An 18,390-nucleotide genomic window follows, 5' to 3' on the forward strand; every position below is an offset into this window, starting at 1 on the left:
TAAAAGTCATATATAGAATGAATAATAGGAGATTAATTAGGCAGATTACTTTTTATTTATAATAAATATCAGTAATATCAAGATATATCAATTCTATTATTGCATCATAATAATGATAATTAAATCCCTTTTATCTCAAGGTATATTTTACGGAATACATGTTCCCTTCAAAAATTTCTGTTTCTTATGATCATACTTAGGCATAAGAATCACTTAAAGTTCTTAAGTCTACACCAAGTTATTAAACTATAGAAAGATTCAGTGTAAAATTTGTTACATTATGATTACTGATAAGGCTATTCTTCTTAGTTATGGGACAAGAATTATAATCTTCTAAACATATGTCTGAGGATAACAAATATTTTCTTAACTAGCTAGAGGCAAACAACGATAAGGCTATATTATCCAAATGTCAGCAATTAGCCACTAAAATTAAATTAAATTAAATTAAATTAAATTAAATTAAATTTACACTTCAGTCCATCAAATGCACTGGCCATATGTCAAGTGCTCAAAAGCCACACATGTCTAGTAGCTACCTTATTGGACAGTGCAGATACAGAACATTTCCATCACCACAGAGTTCTCCTGGCCATTGCTGCTCTAAGGAGAAGCCTCTAAAAAAAGAGGATCTGGTAGATAAGTGGGGAGGAGAACTAAGCTCAGTGACTCAATGTGAGGCTATGCCATCCCTTTTTTATATCAGTTTCACCTCATTATTTAGGAAGAGATAGATGAATGTGTTTCTCTCAGAGTTTGAAGGAAGTGTTGCTTGTCCTGTGCTGAACTCAATCAGAAAAATTGAATTATGATGTCTTACTCTCACGTACAAGATGTAGTCCAACAAGACTCAAACAGACACAGTTTTCAGTTATTTTAAATAACTAATTTTAAACTAACAATTAGGGACTTCTGTGGTGGCGCAGTGGATAGGACTCTGTGCTCCCATTGCAGAGGGCCTGGGTTTGATTCCTGGTCAGGGAACTAGATCCCACATGCATGCCGCAACTAAGAGCTCGCATGCCACAACTAAGGAGCCCGCCTGCCGCAACTAAGACCCAGTGCAACCAAATAAATAAATTTTAAAAAACCCAAAAAAACAGCAACTAACAACTAATAAAGGCATAAGGAATCTAGATTACAAGAGAAAAGTATGCCTTTGACAAACTGGGAGAAGTTTAACATTTTCGCAATCTTTTAAATATCTATGACCTCTTCTAACAAAAAGCATCAGTAAGCTTTATGAGCCTTCAAAGGTCTCTTCATTACAGATGCAGGCCATTTTTAACTGCTGCTATGTAGGTTCAAATATGAAAAACAATTTTGAAAAAAACAGAGAAAAAACAAAACAAAACATGTTTCAGTTGAAAACTTTAGGACCTAAAGGAGACAAATGTATTTGCACTAAAACATAGCCAGAATAGAGAGAAAAAAAACACTTATTTCAAAGGAATTGATATTGAATATTTAAAGATTTTATGAAGAAGAATTTGTACTTGGGCCAGAAGATTGCATTTCTTTTCCTACTGCTGCTAGATAAACTAGGTATGTGTGTTTTCATTACAAAAGAACTCCTTGAATTAAAAAAGTACTCAAAAAATAAATTAATAAATTAAAAAGTACTCAAATCAGTTTACTTAAATAGAAAATTACCATAAGCGCTTGTGTTTGTGTATGTGTATGGGTATATTTTTATATGTGAATAAAAGTGTTGAGAGAAGGCAAACTTAAGTGGAAGTCTGCAGAGTCATTGATACATGCTCTAGCCTACATCACTTCATCTCTAGAAAAGATTCAACAGCAAAGCAAAAATCACAGAGCCACAGTTGCTGACTGGCTTAAGAAGAAGTGGGAAAACAAAGTAACAAAGTAAAAAATTAGAAATCAACTACTTGAACCTGGAGGGAAGTCAAGAATAACTAAATATGTATAGAAAGAAAGAAATAAAAACTGTATTTTCTGGGTGAAAAACAAAACAGGAAAGATGAAATTAGACTTCTAATCCTTTCTCCCTTAATAGAGAAAAATAAAAGAAGATGTAATCCTTTTAACTTCCTCTGGAAATTGGTGAGTTCCTGATACATAAATATATTATTAGTTTTCTCTATTATATTGATATAGTTAGTATGGTACGTATTGGATTGAACATATACTCCCTTTAGCCAAAGAAATTCATTCCACTCACCCAGTATCTCTGGGAAAATCATCATATGGCAGCAGGGGAAACTTACTGGAGTACTTCTTTACTAGAATTGGTACTATAGGAATTTTAACTATTCCAGCTACTAATTTTCCAAAACAATTTTTGACTACTCCCTCTGTCTAATTTTGTAGAAGTGTATTGTCTTGAGAGAGATTTAATTCAGACTTAGCTTCTTCTTCCAGGACATGATTAACAGACCTTTAGGTGTACAAACTTCCATTTGAAGAGAAGGGCATCCTCATAACTGCTTTAAGTATAACAAACCAAGTTGAAAATTCATTCCCCACAACCTAGGTTATCTCCACTCTTGGCTTGAGTGGGGCTGACTCCTCTCCCAAGTTCTCAGGACTTTTGATGCTGGAACTCCAGGGACCCCGCAGAAACCACACACCTTTCCCCTGCCCATATCCCTCATTGGCCCCCGACTGTTCAGAGAATATACTCATTTCTACTGAAGAGTTCAGGGAAGGCAACCAGCTGGGCAAAGAAACTAAAGGCAAATACCTTTTTTGTGAGTAATGTATTGAGCACAAACTTCAGAGTCAGCTAGTCTCACTGATTATTAATCTCCTGATGTAGATTATTCATATAAACTAGTTGGTCTGATTTTCCTGGAGATGTGATAGGAATGGAACGTCATAAAGGTTTGTGGACATGTCCTTACATTCTTCTCTTCTTTCAAAAGATAGAAAGAGGAGATGAAGTAAGAAAGACAGGCTTGGGGCTTCCCTGGTGGCGCAGTGGTTGAGCATCCGCCTGCCAATGCAGGGGACACGGGTTCGAGCCCTGGTCTGGGAAGAGCCTACATGCCGCGGAGCGACTAAGCCCGCGAGCCACAACTACTGAGCCTGCGTGCCTAGAGCCTGTGCTCCGCAACAAGAGAAGCCACCGCAGTGAGAAGCCCGCGCACCGCAACAAAGAGTATCCCCCGCTCGCCGCAACTAGAGAAAGCCCGCGTGCAGCAACGAAGACCCAATGCAGCCAAAAATAAATAAATAAAATAAATCTATAAAAAAAAAGAAAGACAGGCTTATGCTATGAGTGCTGCTCCCATGTCTGTGCATTTTTGATAAAGAAATCTGAGCCCCATAGGAATATAGGGTGTTTGTAAGGGTGAGCCACCAGTTCTATAAATGTGCCACCTAACAAACTATTTTGGCTGCATGGCTTGCCAGGGGGTATATTCATTCAAAACCAAAACAGGCATAGCTAATCCACTCTCCCAGCAACCACACAGCAGGCTGCAGTGACTACGGGGCCATTATTCCCTCCAGCCAGGCATAAAAATAGAGGCTGAGTATCCAAGGAGGTTTGTTTAATGGTTACAATCAGAGCCCATGTAACCAAGACCCACAGGGAATCAAAAGAGGGAATTCTCTACACTATGCCGATATAGTGCCTTCTGAGAGAGAAAATTCCTAATGTACTATCAATACTTGGAGAGATTTTGTTCCCCAATCTTTGGTGAATCCATCGTTGAGTTCACGTCCAGGGTTAAGCAGATCTGCTAAACAATTCTTTAATGGTGATTACTTTCAAACGAAGGACTTGAAATTTAACTTTACCCAATTTTATCAACATGCAAGGTAAACATTTATTGTCTTCTAAAACACATTATTTAACAAGAATATATTTAAGTAGAGAAAAGCTTTCTAATTCTCTTTGGTAAACGTTGCACCTTGTGTGAAATGACTGCCAAGTGCAGAGCTGAAGGGAATCTCTGCCTGCCTGTTCAGATCTGGGGAGAGGAGCTCACTGGCCCTACACAGGATCTAAGCCATACGCTCAATAAAAGGATTGTAACCTATCACAATCGTACAAAACGAATGAAGGCAAACTTCTGATGAGGATGAACGAAGTAGGTAACTGCCTGTCATGAGTTAACTCTAAAAGGCAGCTACTTCTTTGATCTCTTCTGAAAAAGGAATAAGAAAAACTTCTTTATCAGAATAGAGGAAGTTCAAATAAGGGAATTTATTTCTATTTCACGTTGTTACATTGTCTGAATTTTAGAAAATATTCCCTGGAATAAAACAAAATATTTATGTATTTCATAAGCACTGGAATTTTTAGCACTAGTGCTTTCGTTTGTAGGAACAGCATAAGTGAAATGTTCCTTGACTGATATCGGGCTGTGTGTGCTGGATGGGAAAAGTGCTTTATGTTTCTGAACTTAGTAAAAAATACTACATAAGCCTTATATTAGTTTTGATATTTCATCAGGCATGCTATTCTAACTTGTTTCTAAGTATTCTAAGTTCAGTTATTAGAATTATTATTTTATAGAAGAATCTTATTTTCTTTTTAAACATATAGAATTGTGTATTGTCATACATCAGATTTAAAGATTTTTGTAATGATGTCTACTAACTCCATTTTTTAAATGAGTGCTAAGACCAATTATTTTTCTTTTTTAAAAAAAAATTTATTTATTTGGTTGCACTGGGTCTTAGTTGAGGCAGGCGGACTCCTTAGTTGCAGCTCACCGGTTCCTTAGTTGCGGCATGCATGTGGGATCTAGTTCCCTTCCCAGGGATAGAACCTGGGCTCCCTGCACTGGGAGCGCAGAGTCTTAACCACTGTACCACCATGGAAGTCCTTATTCTTTTTTTCACTGAAAATGATTGAAATTCTGCATTCTCCAGGGAAGGAAACAAGCACTAAAATATTTTACTGACTTTAATGATCATGTAAAATAGGGATTGTACTGTTTTTAAAGTACTTTAAAAACACTTCCCATGAAACTATTATATAGATCTGAAACTTTGATACTTTTTAAAAAATTACCAATAAATAAATTACCTTGGTAAAGATTAACAACACTAATATGTACAAAATAGATAACTAATGAGAACCTGCTATGTAACACAGAGAACTCTACCTCACTTCACTGTACAGTAGAAACTAACACAACATTGTAAAACAACTATACCCCAATTTTAAAAAAAAGATTTACATGCATATCAAAGGAAAAAAAAGATTAAGAGACATGAACCTCATATCTGAACATGGGTTTCATTTTGTATGATCTCTTCAGAGCTGGATGAGGACAAGATTGCCGACACCAAGAAGAAAGCCCTCCCTACCGTGGGCTGAGATTGGCACGTCTGTTCTCGGCAGACTCTCCCTTCGTCCATGGGAATGTTGTGATCAGTGTTACTCACCTGGGAAATGAGGTCTGAAGGAAGGATTGGAGCAGGGTGATCATTCTATAAAACCCAGACTTAGGTGGGAAAAATGCAGAGGGAACAGTAACGAATGTGGAACCAGATAACTGTCTCACTCCTGGACAGATTCTGTAGCGTTTACATCTATAGCACAATTATGAGGCCATTTATAAGGTACAATGTCTTATAAAAGTGCAATTATACATGTGAGTTGTCTTAGTTACAATACGGAAAAGATGAACAGGAAGATAGTTTAAAGAAAAAATATTTTTCTCCTCTCTCATTTTACATGAAGGATAAAACATGAAATTCTATTAAGTTTCTTACTTAGGTTTTAATAAGCATTTTGTGTACTTCCTCAGACTGAGGTCAAGAAATCCTGGTGAGTAGGGTGCTCTGAGCAAGCCTTCCTAGAAGCAGTGTCCAGATGGACTCTGGTCGCCATTGTGTACTGGGCACAGCATGGAATCGTGTGCACATCTTCTTTGACCCAGTAAATCTCCTTGGACATTCACACACCCTCTCTGCACACCCCTGCACACCCCCACTTAGACAAGCCCTTCACAGAACCCCCCTCTCCCTGGCATCCCAGATATTGTCCTAAATGAAAATAGCTAGCAAAGAGAATGAGATCAAAACAATGACTTAAATGACTATTAAATTTCAGGCTTGTTCTGACAAAATTATATATTAATTTTCTAAACATTCTAAACAATTCATCCTTCAGAAGTTTTAATACCCTTTGTAAACTTTCAAAATGTAACTACAAATCCTAGGACACCTTTCTGCTTTCTCATTAATCTCTCACCAAGACCATAGCATACTTTGTAGGTTGAGACACGGAGTGGCAGAAACTGTTGAAGTAATAAATATAGTGGTTAAGAATTTAAAAGGCAGAGTATTGTACAGAATCTCTTTCCCATGTATTCCATTGAGCACTTTTATTCATGAAATATATCTGCTTAGCATAAAATTATATTAAGTCCTGTTTAGTGTCTACCAAAAATCACTGTTCCAGCTCCCTCTGTTAACAAATAAACAATGATTTCAAGTTGTTCCCCTGGATGTTCTATAACAGAACTGTGCTGAATTGTGGCCATTGATATCCCAAAGGTCATGATATACACTGTTCAAAAAAAAGTCCAGCAAATAGAAAAAATAGAAATACAAGCAAGTTTGCTCATTTAAGAGTATACTTCGGGCTTCCCTGGTGGCACAGTGGTTGAGAATCTGCCTGCCAATGCAGGGGTCACGGGTTCGAGCCCTGGTCTGGGAAGATCCCACATGCCGCGGAGCAACTAGGCCCTTGAGCCACAATTACTGAGCCTGCGCGTCTGGAGCCTGTGCTCCGCAACGGGAGAGGCCGCGATAATGAGAGGCCCGCGCACCGCGATGAAGAGTGGCCCCCACTTGCCACAACTGGAGAAAGCCCTCGCACAGAAATGAAGACCCAACACAGCCATAAATAAATAAATAAATGTTAAAAAAAAAAAAAAAGAGTATACTTCAACCACTGGTAAAAGAATAAGTTAAAATGAATAAATTGTGCAACTATTAAAAAGAATTAGTTGTATATAAAATTTTTTTTTTAAATGAGTAAATTGAAAACACATTGTATTTTTTTTTCCCTATCTGCAGCAATGTCCGGAGACAAGGAAATTCCATGATGTCAGTAGTTGAAAGATGACACATTACTGATTTGGAATGTCATTGCATAGAAGTAAATGAATAATTCAGAATGAAAGTAAACCCTAAAAACTGGAGAGGAATTCCCTTAACTGTGGTTCCAGCTAAAGAGCCTAGTTATTTCAGTGAGAAATAAAATTTATAAGTATTAATAATGAAATAACATTTTGTCTATTTTTCATATTTTAAATGAACAAATCTTTATTAAGCACTTACTATTTACCTAATAATTCTAAAAGCTGCTGTTTATTGGGTACCTAGTATGTGTCAGTACGTACGTACTGATAAGTTAAATGTACAAGTTATCCACACAGTTATATCATACAAGGGGTATGTACCTTAGCCCAGTATACACAATAACATGACATTTGGGTATTGAATTACAATTTGAATTACAGTTCTCCAGGTTAGTGAGTAAAGTGAAACTCAGATATTGTTTTCTCAAAATCTGTCTAAGCTCAAAATGGCATTCTCATCTTCTCTGTGGTTGATGATATTCAGAGTTTTACAGACTAAAACCCAGTTTTTGCCACTAAAGATTTTTAAAAAAATATTTATTGGGCTTCCCTGGTGGCGCAGTGGTTAAGAATCTGCCTGCCAATGCAGGGGACACGGGTTCGAGCCCTGGTCTGGGAAGATCCTACATGCCGCGGAGCGACTAAGCCCGTGAGCCACAACTACTGATCCTGCGCGTCTGGAGCCTGTGCTCTGCAAAGAGAGAGGCCGTGACGGTGAGAGGCCCGCGCGCCGCGATGAAGAGTGGCCCCCGCTCTCCGCAACTGGAGAAAGCCCTCACACAGAAATGAAGACCCAACGCAGCCAAAAATAAATATAAATAAATAAATAAATTAAAAAAAATTTATTTATTTGGTTGCACTGGGTCTTAGTTGCAGCAGGCGGGCTCCTTAGTTGCAGCATGTGAACTCTTAGGTGCGGCATGTGTGTGAGATCTAGTTCCCTGACCAGGGATCGAACCTAGGCCCCCTGCATTGGGAGCACAGTCTTATCCACTGTGCCACCAGGGAAGTCCCCCACTAAAGATTTTTAATAAATTTATGAATACAGTTTCTGGTTCTGCATGTTGGAAGTTACTACTCCATCCTAAAAACAAGTAAATGTTGAACAAACTGCAAAATCAACAACTCTTCTTGGATCTATAAGGGGAGGACACAGGGCATGATACTCACCTCTAGCCCATTCTAGCTATCCTGTTCCAACTAAAAGAGAAGAGAAAAAAAACTAAAAAACACTTGTGCAGTTCACAGACCAGAGGCATAGACCCACTAAAAAACTGAGACCTAATCATAGATGTAACACACACCTCCCCACCAGAACATTAAAAGCCTATTTATAGCAATTCCTTTTGCTCAGTACATCATGTTTGGCTATCAAGAAAAAATTACAAGCCTCCTAAAAGGCAAAAAAAAAAAAACCCAAAACAAAAAAAGCCCCACAATTTGGAGAGACAGAACAAGCATCAGTACCTGGTATGGCAGGGATATTGGAATTATCTGACCAGCAATTTAAAACAATTATCACTAATATGCCAAGTGCTCTAATGAATAAAGTAGACAGCATGCAAGAACAGATGGGGAGTGTAAGCAGAGAGATAAAAGCCCTAAGAAAGAACCAAAAAGAAATGCTAGAGATCAAAAGTACTGTAACAGAAATGAAGAATGCCTTTGATCAGTTTATTGGTAGACTGGACCTGGCTGTGGAAAGAATCTCTAATCTTGAGGATACATCAATAGAAACCTCTAAAACTGAAAAGCAAAGAGACCAAAGACTGAAAAAAAACCCTCCAAAAACAGAACAGGATGCCCAAGGACAGTGAGACAACTACAAAAGGCATAACATATGCATAATGGGGTTACCAGAAGGAAAAGAAAGAGGGAAAGGAACAGAAGAAATATTTGAAACAATGATGACTGAGAATTTCCCCAAACTGATGTCGGACAGAATACCACAGACTCATGAAGCTCAGAGAACACCAAGCAGGATAAATGCCAAAAAAATTACACCTAGGCATATCGTTTTCAAATATAGAAAATCAAAGATAAAAGAAGAAAGAAGCCAGAGGGGAAAAAACACCTTATCTATAGATGAACAAAGGAAAGATTTACATCATTTAAATTTAAACCATTATATGGTTTAAATTTAAACCATTACATGGTTTCTCCTCAGAAACCATGCAAGCGAGAGTGGAGTGAAATATTTAAAGGGCTGAGAGAAAAACCCCACCAACCTAGAATTATGTACCCTTTGAAATTACCATTCAAAAGTGAAGGAGAAATAAAAGCTCTCTCAGACAGACAAAAATTGAGGGATTTTGTTGCCAGTAGACCTGCCTTGCAAAACATGTTTAAAGGAAGTTCTTTAGAGAGAAAGAAAATGATAAAGGTCGTTAACTCAGATCTACATCAAGAAAGGAGGAGGCTCTCTTGCCTCCTCACTTCCAAGATGACCAAGGTAAGAAGGAACAACGGTCGTGCCAAAAAGGGCTGTGGCCACGTGCAGCCTAATCCCCGCACCACCTGTGCCCGATGCGTGTCCAAGGACAAGGCCGTTAAGAAGTTCGACATCTGGAACATAGTAGAGGGCGAAGCCATCAGGGACATTTCCAAAGCGAGCGTTTTCCATGCCTGTGTGCTTCCCAAGCTGTATGTGAAACTACATTACTGTGTGAGTTGTGCCATTCACAGCAAGATAGGAACAGTTCTCCTTCTTGGGAAGCCTGGAAGGACCAAACACCTTCACCCTGATTTAGACCTGCAGGGGCTGCCCCACAACCTCCACCAAAGCCCCTGTAAGGAGTTAGGTCCTTAGAGACTGAAGAAATACTGTTCTCTGGAAAGACAATAACCTGGAAATTAGACTTAAAAAAAAAAAAAAGCTAGAAAAATGGTACTGATGAACCTATTTGCAGGGCAGGAAAAGAGACGCAGACATAGAGAACGGACTTGTGGACACAGTGGGGGAAGGGGAGGGTGAGACCAACTGAGACAGTAGCATTGACATATATACACTATCATGTGTAAAACAGATAGCTAGTGGGAAGCTGCTGTATAGCACGGGGAGATCAGCTCAGTGCTCTGTGATGACCTAGAGGGGTGGGATGGAGTTAGGATGGGAGGGAAGCTCAAGAGGGAGGGGATACATGTATACATATAGCTGATTCACTTTATTCTACAGCAGAAACTAATACATCATTGTAAAGCAATTATACTCCAATAAAAATAAAAAAGAAAGAGCATCAGAGAAGGAATAAAAGAAAGTAAAATTAAAAGTTTTACTTTTCTTCTTCTCAATTGATCAAACAGATAACAGTTCATTCAAAATATTAACAGTAACGTATGTTTGAGTATGTATGCTTAGGTGTAGATTATATATATACATACAGATATATAGATATGCTTATGTATGCTTATATATAAGTGAAATGAATGAAAGCAATGATGAAGGGATAGGAGAGAGGAATTAGGATTATTTTGTTATTATAAGGTACTCACATTACCTGTAAAGTGGTATAGTGTTATTTGAAAGTAGAGTTGGATTAGTTATAAATGTATATTGTAAACTTTATGGCAACCACAATAAAAAGTTAAAAGGCAATTGGCAAACTATGTAGACTCAAATCTGAACCAAAGTTTTTACCATGAAAATAGGATATGCTACAGAATCACACACAGAGATGAATGTGATTTTATAAAAGTAGCAATAATAAAAATATTTCAATTCAAATTATAATTTAAAACCCTGTCATCCAGGCTAAATTTTTAATGCTTTGATAATAGGGTTAATATTAAAAGAACCTAGGGACTTCCCTGGCAGTCCAGTGGTTAAGACTCCATGCTTCCACTGCAGGGGACCCTGGGTTCGATCCCTGGTCAGGGAACTAGATCCCACATGCATGCCACAACTAAGAGTCGCATGCCACAACTAAGGAGCCCGCCTGCCACAACTAAGACCAAAAAATAAAAATAAAATTAAAAAGTTAGAAAAAAATAAGATAGCAATGTCTAAAGTAAAAAAAAAAAAAAAAAAAAATCGCTAAAAAATAAATAAAAGAACCTAAGAATTGTAACTCTCACACCTGATGAGTTCTTCTCTTTCCCTGGCATTATCAACCTAAACTTGCCAGAGCAGAATCTAAGCATTCTAGACTTCTTAAAGGAAGTGAAAAAGGCAATAACCAAGGTGAGCCCAACTGTGAATTCTATGGTCCTAAGCAGTAGATGATCAAAGGGAAAGTTTTTCTTTTTCACTTTGGGTGACTCATTTGAATACAGTATTTTGGGTTTCTTTTCCTTTGTTTGTTTTAGAGTTTTTCACGTATCTAAAATCATTTGTTTAATGAATGTGTATCTTCCATTTAAAAAATTTAATTTCTTATGTGACTTCCCTGGTGGTCCAGTGGTTAAGACTCTGTGCTTCTACTGCACGGGGCACGGGTTCGATCCCTGGTCAGGGAACTAAGATCCCGTGTGCTGCGGGGCCAAAAAAGAAAAAAAATTAAAAATTTAATTTCTTATTCTGATGGCAGAATAGAAATTTTAATGCAAGGCAGAGAGATTTTGTGTGTGTGTGATATTATAGGTAAATTCTTTTTAAAGATGTGTTTCTAACTGAGGAATACATTTGAAATGATATCAAGAATAGCCCAGACTTCAGATTCTGTCAGTAGGTAATCCTGGATGCAAGTGTGAGTTCAGTCTTGCCAGCTCTGAGCGTAGGAAAGATATTTTATTTTTCTCAATCTCAGTTTCCTCATGAGTAAAATGTGAGTAGTGAAGTTATCAGTTGTTAAGGATGAAATGAGCTAGTGTGGTAAAGGGCATTTCACTCCCTACAACATAGAGCTCAGAATATTTTAGTTTTTTGAATAAAGGTCTTTATTGTATAAGGGATTTAACCATCGAAGTTACATTTATAGATGAGATAAACTTTGTAACTGTAACTCCTCACTATCACATAGAAAGTTTCTTACTTTTATAATCTGTGTGAGTTCAACATCATTATAATTTTCAATGTAAAATATTGAACTGACTTTTAAAAACTGAGTTTGAGGGAAAACCTACATGAAATGCCATGAGCACTTTCTTCTAATTGGACTCCAGCTTATTCTATTGGATTACCATTTTCCTAAAGAACACACTTAAGTCTGGCTTAACTCTTATTTTTTAAATTTATTTATTTATTTATTTATTTGGTTGTGGCAGGCAGGCTCCTTAGTTGAGGCAGGCAGGCTCCTTCGTTGCAGCTTGCCGGCTCCTTAGTTGCGGCATGCATGTGGGATCTAGTTCCCTGACCAGGGATTGAATCCAGGCCCCCTGCATTGGGAGCTCAGAGTCTTAACCACTGTGCTACCAGGGAAGTCCCTTAACTCTTATTTTTATTTTTCAAAAATTCCACTCAGGGAATCTGAAGACTAATGCTATTAGGTTGAACAATATAAAAGTGTCAATATTCAATTCCTTTGACCTAGAAACATATTTTATTTTCACAATTTTTTTTTATAACTGCAAAATGAATACAGGATCAAGAAAATAAAAATATGAAAAAGTAAACCACATATAATTTTACTTGCCAGAGATTAATATATTTAGCAATTTATCATATTTCCTTCTTGTCTTTTTTCAATTAATATATATTTTTATATGGTTGTGATCATTTTCTCCAATGAATATCATAGTTTTTCACTTACTATGGAAAAATAATCTTTATCAACAACTTCTTTAATGATTACATAAATCATATCTATGAATAAATCTCAATTTATTTACCTACGCTGCTATTGTGTGTGTGTGTGCATGTGCACGTGCACGCATGAGAACTTGCTGACATAATACTTCATTTATGTGAAGGATTCCAAAATGTGTTTAACACATAACAACTAAACACCTCTCTAACAGAAACTCTTGGTTAAATGTTAACTAGAAATAAATACATATGCATTTAAAACAGATGGCAACTGTTTATTTCAGTTAAAGGCTTACCTAGAATGGAGGCATACACTAAGACAGTTTTATAATTAGCATTTAGTACATTAGCAACTATGTAAGAAACTCTGTACTTATCCCTTGATGTTCCAATCTGTAGATTCACTTAGTTTCTCTTTCAGCAACTTTCCTTTAAAAAAATGCGATTACTAATAAAAAACCAAAAATGTGCTGAGTTTCACTTTTTCTTTGACTTTCTTTGCCCATATTCTGGAGGAGTTTTCAAAATGGCAATAAGAAAAGAGAAATGAGTACAAATAAGAAATGACAATTCACTCTTGAATGGCATGTGTGTGAAAGTTAACCCAGGCCTTCACCATGAAGAGGGAGGCAGAAAAAGCCTCGATTGCAAGAGGTGGCCTTTTGGACAGACTTGCGTCAGAAACAGAAAGAAATGCATTGGTTTTTGCGTGCAGCTGTCGAGGAAGCAGAACTTCCTGTGTTTGAAATTCTGTGTCTGCAGTTAAATAAAAAGAAAAAAAAAAAAGGAAGTATGTAGTACTCTCTGCAGCTTTTCTCCAACTTTACCTAAATACTGCATATGAGCAAAAGAGACCATCAAACTGCAGGTGTAGAGACAATGAACAAATGATTCAGGAAATATTTCCGGAATGTAATAATTTTTAAGAAAGTATAATTTGGCGCTACAGTTATTTACTTTTCATTTGACTGTTCATCTAGATTTTTAATTCCTACACATTTCCCCTGGGAGATCGAAAATGTCTCATACATTTTTCTTCTGCTTTTTAAGGGATGTATCGTTGGGCAATTCAGTGAGACAGTTTCCTTCAAATACTAGAGAGAAGGTAAGAATAGAGAAGGACATTTTATATTTCACTGCTAATAGAAGACAATTTTCTCATGAACTATTTATTTAGAATTGTTATCTCTAGTGTTCCTGTCCCCTAAGGCTTTAAAAAATTTCTCTCAACTCTGTTGGTATTACAAACCCAAAACATGTATAAAGATAACATCATTTTAATTTTATGTCAATTAGTCACATCTGAAAGAAAGCTTCTCTAAATATCAAAAAATGGAGGATACAAGATACAATTAATTCCAAAGTCTACGATAAAAAATACTCTGACATTTTCTTTTATTATTAATTAATTGATTAATTTAAAACTTGAAGTATAATTAATTTACAATGTTGTGTTAGTTTCTGGTGTACAAAGTGATTCAGTTATACATAAATACATATATATTATTTTTCATATTATGTTTTGTTATAGTTCATTACAAGATATTGAATATAGTTCCCTGTACTATACAGTAGGGCCTCATTGTTTATCTATTTTATACACAGAAGCTTGCATCTGCCAATCACAAACTCTTAATTTTTCCCTCCCCCCAGTCCCCACTTTCCCCTTTGGTAACCATAAGTTTGTCTTCTATGTCTGTGAGTCTGTTTCTGTTTTGTAAATAAGTTCATTTGAATCATATTTTATATTCCATAAAGTGGTATCATATGATATTTGTCTTTGTCTGACATATCATTTCATATGATAATCTCTAGGTCCATCCATGTTGCTGCAAATGGCATTATTTCTGCTTTTTTATGGCTGAGATGTGATATATATATCACATTTAGGTTGCTTCCATGTCTTGGCTATTGTAAATAGTACTGCTATGAACATTGGGGTGCATGTATGTTTTTGAATTAGGGTTTCCTATGGATACATTCCCTAGGAGTGGGATTGCTGGATCATATGATAACTCTATTTTTAGTTTTTTGAGGAACCTCCATACTGTTCTCCATACAGTGGAATGGTGGAACCAATTTACATTCCCACCAACAGTGTGGGAGGGTTCCCTTTTCTACACACCCTCTCCAGCATTTATTATTTGTAGACCTTTTAATGATGGCCATTCTGACCAGTGTGATGTGATACCTCATTGTAGTTTTGATTTGCATTTCTCTGATAATTAGCAAAGTTGAGCATCTTTTCATGTGCTTATTGGCCATCTGTATGTCTTCTTTGGAGAAATGTCTATTTAGGTCTTCTACCCATTTTTTGCTTGAGTTGTTTGGGTTTTTTGTTATTGAATTGTATGAACTGTTTGTATATTTTGGAAATTAAACCCTTGTCGGTCTCATCTTTTGAGAATACTTTCTCCCAGTCCATAGGTTGTCTTTTTGTTTTGTTTATGGTTTCATTTGCTGTGCAAAAGCTTTTAAGTTTGATTAGGTCCCACTTGTTTATTTTTGCTATTATTTCTTTTGCCTTGGGAGACTGACCTAAGATAACATTGATAAGATTTATGTCAGAGAATGTTTTGCCTACATTCTCTTCTAGGAACTTTATGGTGTCATGTCTTTTTTTTTTTTTTTAGTATTTTAAAGAAATTATTTGTTTATTTTTTTGGCTGTGTTGGGTCTTCGTTGCTGCACGTGGGCTTTCTCTAGTTGCGGCAAGAGGGGGCTACTCTTCATTGTGGTATGTGGGCTTCTCATTGCGGTGGCTTCTCTGTTGCTGAGCACGGGCTCTAGGTGCATGGGCGTCAATAGCTGTGGCTCTCGGGCTCTAGAGCACAGGCTCAGTAGTTGTGGTACATGGGCTTAGTTGCTCCGTGGCATGTGGGATCTTCCCAGAGCATGGATCGAACCTGTGTCCCCTGCATTGGCAGGCAGATTCTTATCCATTGCACCACCAGGGAAGCCCTATGGTGTCATGTCTTATATTTAAGTCTTTAAGCCATTTTGAGTTTATTTTTGGGTATGGTGTGAGGGAGTGTTCTAACTTCATTGATTTACATGTGGCTGTCCAACTTTCCCAACACCACGTGCTGAAGAGACTGTCTTTTCTCCATTGTATATTCTTTCCTCCTTTGTTGAAGATTAATTGACCATAGGTGTGTGGATTTATTTCTGGGCTCTATATTCTGTTCCATTCATCCATGTGTCTGTTTTTGTGCTAATACCATGCTGTTTTGATTACTGTAGCTTTTTAGTAGTGTCTGATGACTGGGAGGGTTATGCCTCCAGCTTTGCTCTTTTTCCTCAGGATTGCTTTGGCAGTTCTGGTTTTTTTGTGGTTCCATATAGATTTTAGGATTATTTGTTCTAGTTCTGTGAAAACTGTCATGGGTAATTTGATAGGGATAACATTAAATCTGTAGATTGCTTTGGGTAGTATAGCCATTTTAACAATGTTAATTCTTCCAATCTAAGAGCATGGGATATCTTTCCATTTCTCTGAATCATCTTCAATTTCCTTTACCAATGTTTTATAGTTTTCAGCATATAAGTCTTTCACCTCCTTGGTCAGGTTTATTCCTAAGTTTTTTTTTTTTTTTTGATGTGCTTTTAAAAGGGATTTTTAAAAAAAATTTCCCTTTCTGATATTTCATTGTTAGTGTAAAGAAACTTAACAGATTTCTGTATGTTAATCTTGTATCCTGCTACCTTGCTGAATTTGTTTACCAGTTCTAGTAGTTTTTGTGTGGAGTCTTTAGGGTTTTCTATATATAGTATCATGTCATCTGCATACAATGACAATTTTACCTCTTCCCTTCCAGTTTGGATACCTTTTATTTCTTTTACTTATCTAATTGCTGTGTCGAGGACTTCCAATACTGTGTTGAATAGATCTGACATTTTATTAAATATGAATCTGTGTGGGAAGGGACATAACTACCCAATAACAACTATCATGAAGCTGAAGGAAGGGAATAAAAAAGAATATATTAAATACTATACACCGCAGTACTGGATTTTAAAGAAACTCAGAATAGTTCCCAAAGGTTCTCATTTGTTGGGTGGCAATGAGAGAAAAGAATTTATGTAAAATGTAGCATTGAAAAGCACCTTCTGTTCACAGTTCCATGTGATCAGATTTGTTCATCTGCCATCACTGAGAGTGTAGACCTTAGTAATAATGGGTAATGCAGGTATCTCTTATTTTAATGTAAACTCACTACAAGAAATTCTTAATAAGATGACGGTGTAGAATGTGACTAAATTTTGTCCTCCCTAAAAAGTGACAATGTTGAAAAGTTATCTCTGACAAGAGGTTGGAGGATGATTATAAAAATGCAGATGTGCATTTCCTGGTATTTTCTATGTTTAGATAAAGAAGAAGGAGAGAGGCCTCTACCTGGAGTTAACAGGTCTGGTGGTGTCTGTTTAGAGGCCAGGAATCATTGAACACTCTGCCAAAAACAACCAGAAGGGGGAAAATGAAAGTAAGGAAACCAGGGGTAAAGAGAATAAGGGCGCATGAAGAGAAAGAACACCTGATAAACAAACTTTCACAAGGGTCCTTAGAACAGTAGAGATTAAAGGACCTCTGGGAACAGGTGTGAGAGTAGTACTTTGGAGATCGTAGAACTTTGGTGCCAATGGGAACCTGAAAAGGCAGTGAGTAAACCTCCCTCATTTACAAAGGAGAAAACCGATGTCTGGAGAGGTTGCTGTGACCACTACCCACATATATCCACATTCATTTTTATTAGCTTCAATTGCCCAATAGTTATATTTTTTGGCTTTTTATATAAATTTTTGGATGTGAGCTATGGATAGATTGCAGGCACAAAATCTCCCTATACACTGACTAAAGAAATCAATGGAAAATAAGATTCTAAACAACTTAATTTTATTAGTTTTCTGAAAACATATATTATTTCAAGTAAGGGATACACAGTGTTGTGGGAATAACCAGTCTCTTAGGCTAGTATTATTAGTAATTTTTTCCTAATTATGAAAAAAAGATTTTTATAAAAGAAGATATCTGGGGCTTCCCTGGTGGCGCAGTGGTTGAGAATCTGCCTGCCGATGCAGGGGACACGGGTTCGAGCCCTGGTCCGGGAAGATCCCACATGCCGCGGAGCAACTGGGCCCGTGAGCCACAATTACTGAGCCTGCGCGTCTGGAGCCTGATCTCCGCAACAAGAGAGGCCGCAACAGTGAGAGGCCCGCGCACCGCGATGAAGAGTGGCCCCCACTTGCCACAACTAGAGAAAGCCCTCGCACAGAAACGAAGACCCAACACAGCCAAAAAATTAAATAAATAAATAAAATAGGTTGCAGTTTCTTTAAAAAAAAAAAAAAAAAAAAGAAGATATCTGTAACTCAGAGAAATGTTCACTGTTAACATTTCTTTCCACAGAGTATTTCCTTTTAATATTTCACAAAATTGAAATCATATGCATCTGTGATTTTATATTCCTTTCCAGTTAACAGTTTCTAATGCTGGATTTTTACCTTATTTTGACTTTATTTTATTGGTATTACAAAAAACATTGTGATGAATCTCATTCATTAATTCATCAAATAGTTTTGAGTGCCAAATATTTTTGAGTTACATATATTTGGAAAAAGTGTCTAACCCTAAGT

The 18,390-nt window shown here is 36.9% G+C and overlaps 1 pseudogene across 1 annotated transcript; it reads left to right on the plus strand.

Annotated features, from left to right (window-relative positions):
- Positions 1–3,062: 3,062 nt before the first annotated feature.
- Positions 3,063–18,051, plus strand: LOC309654768 (small ribosomal subunit protein eS26 pseudogene; annotated as a pseudogene). The gene has a single exon. The product of its transcript is annotated as a small ribosomal subunit protein eS26 pseudogene (transcript).
- Positions 18,052–18,390: the final 339 nt, after the last annotated feature.

This window comes from Balaenoptera physalus (genome assembly GCF_965194825.1).
Source record: "Balaenoptera physalus genome assembly, chromosome: 2".
Lineage (NCBI taxonomy): Eukaryota > Metazoa > Chordata > Mammalia > Artiodactyla > Balaenopteridae > Balaenoptera > Balaenoptera physalus.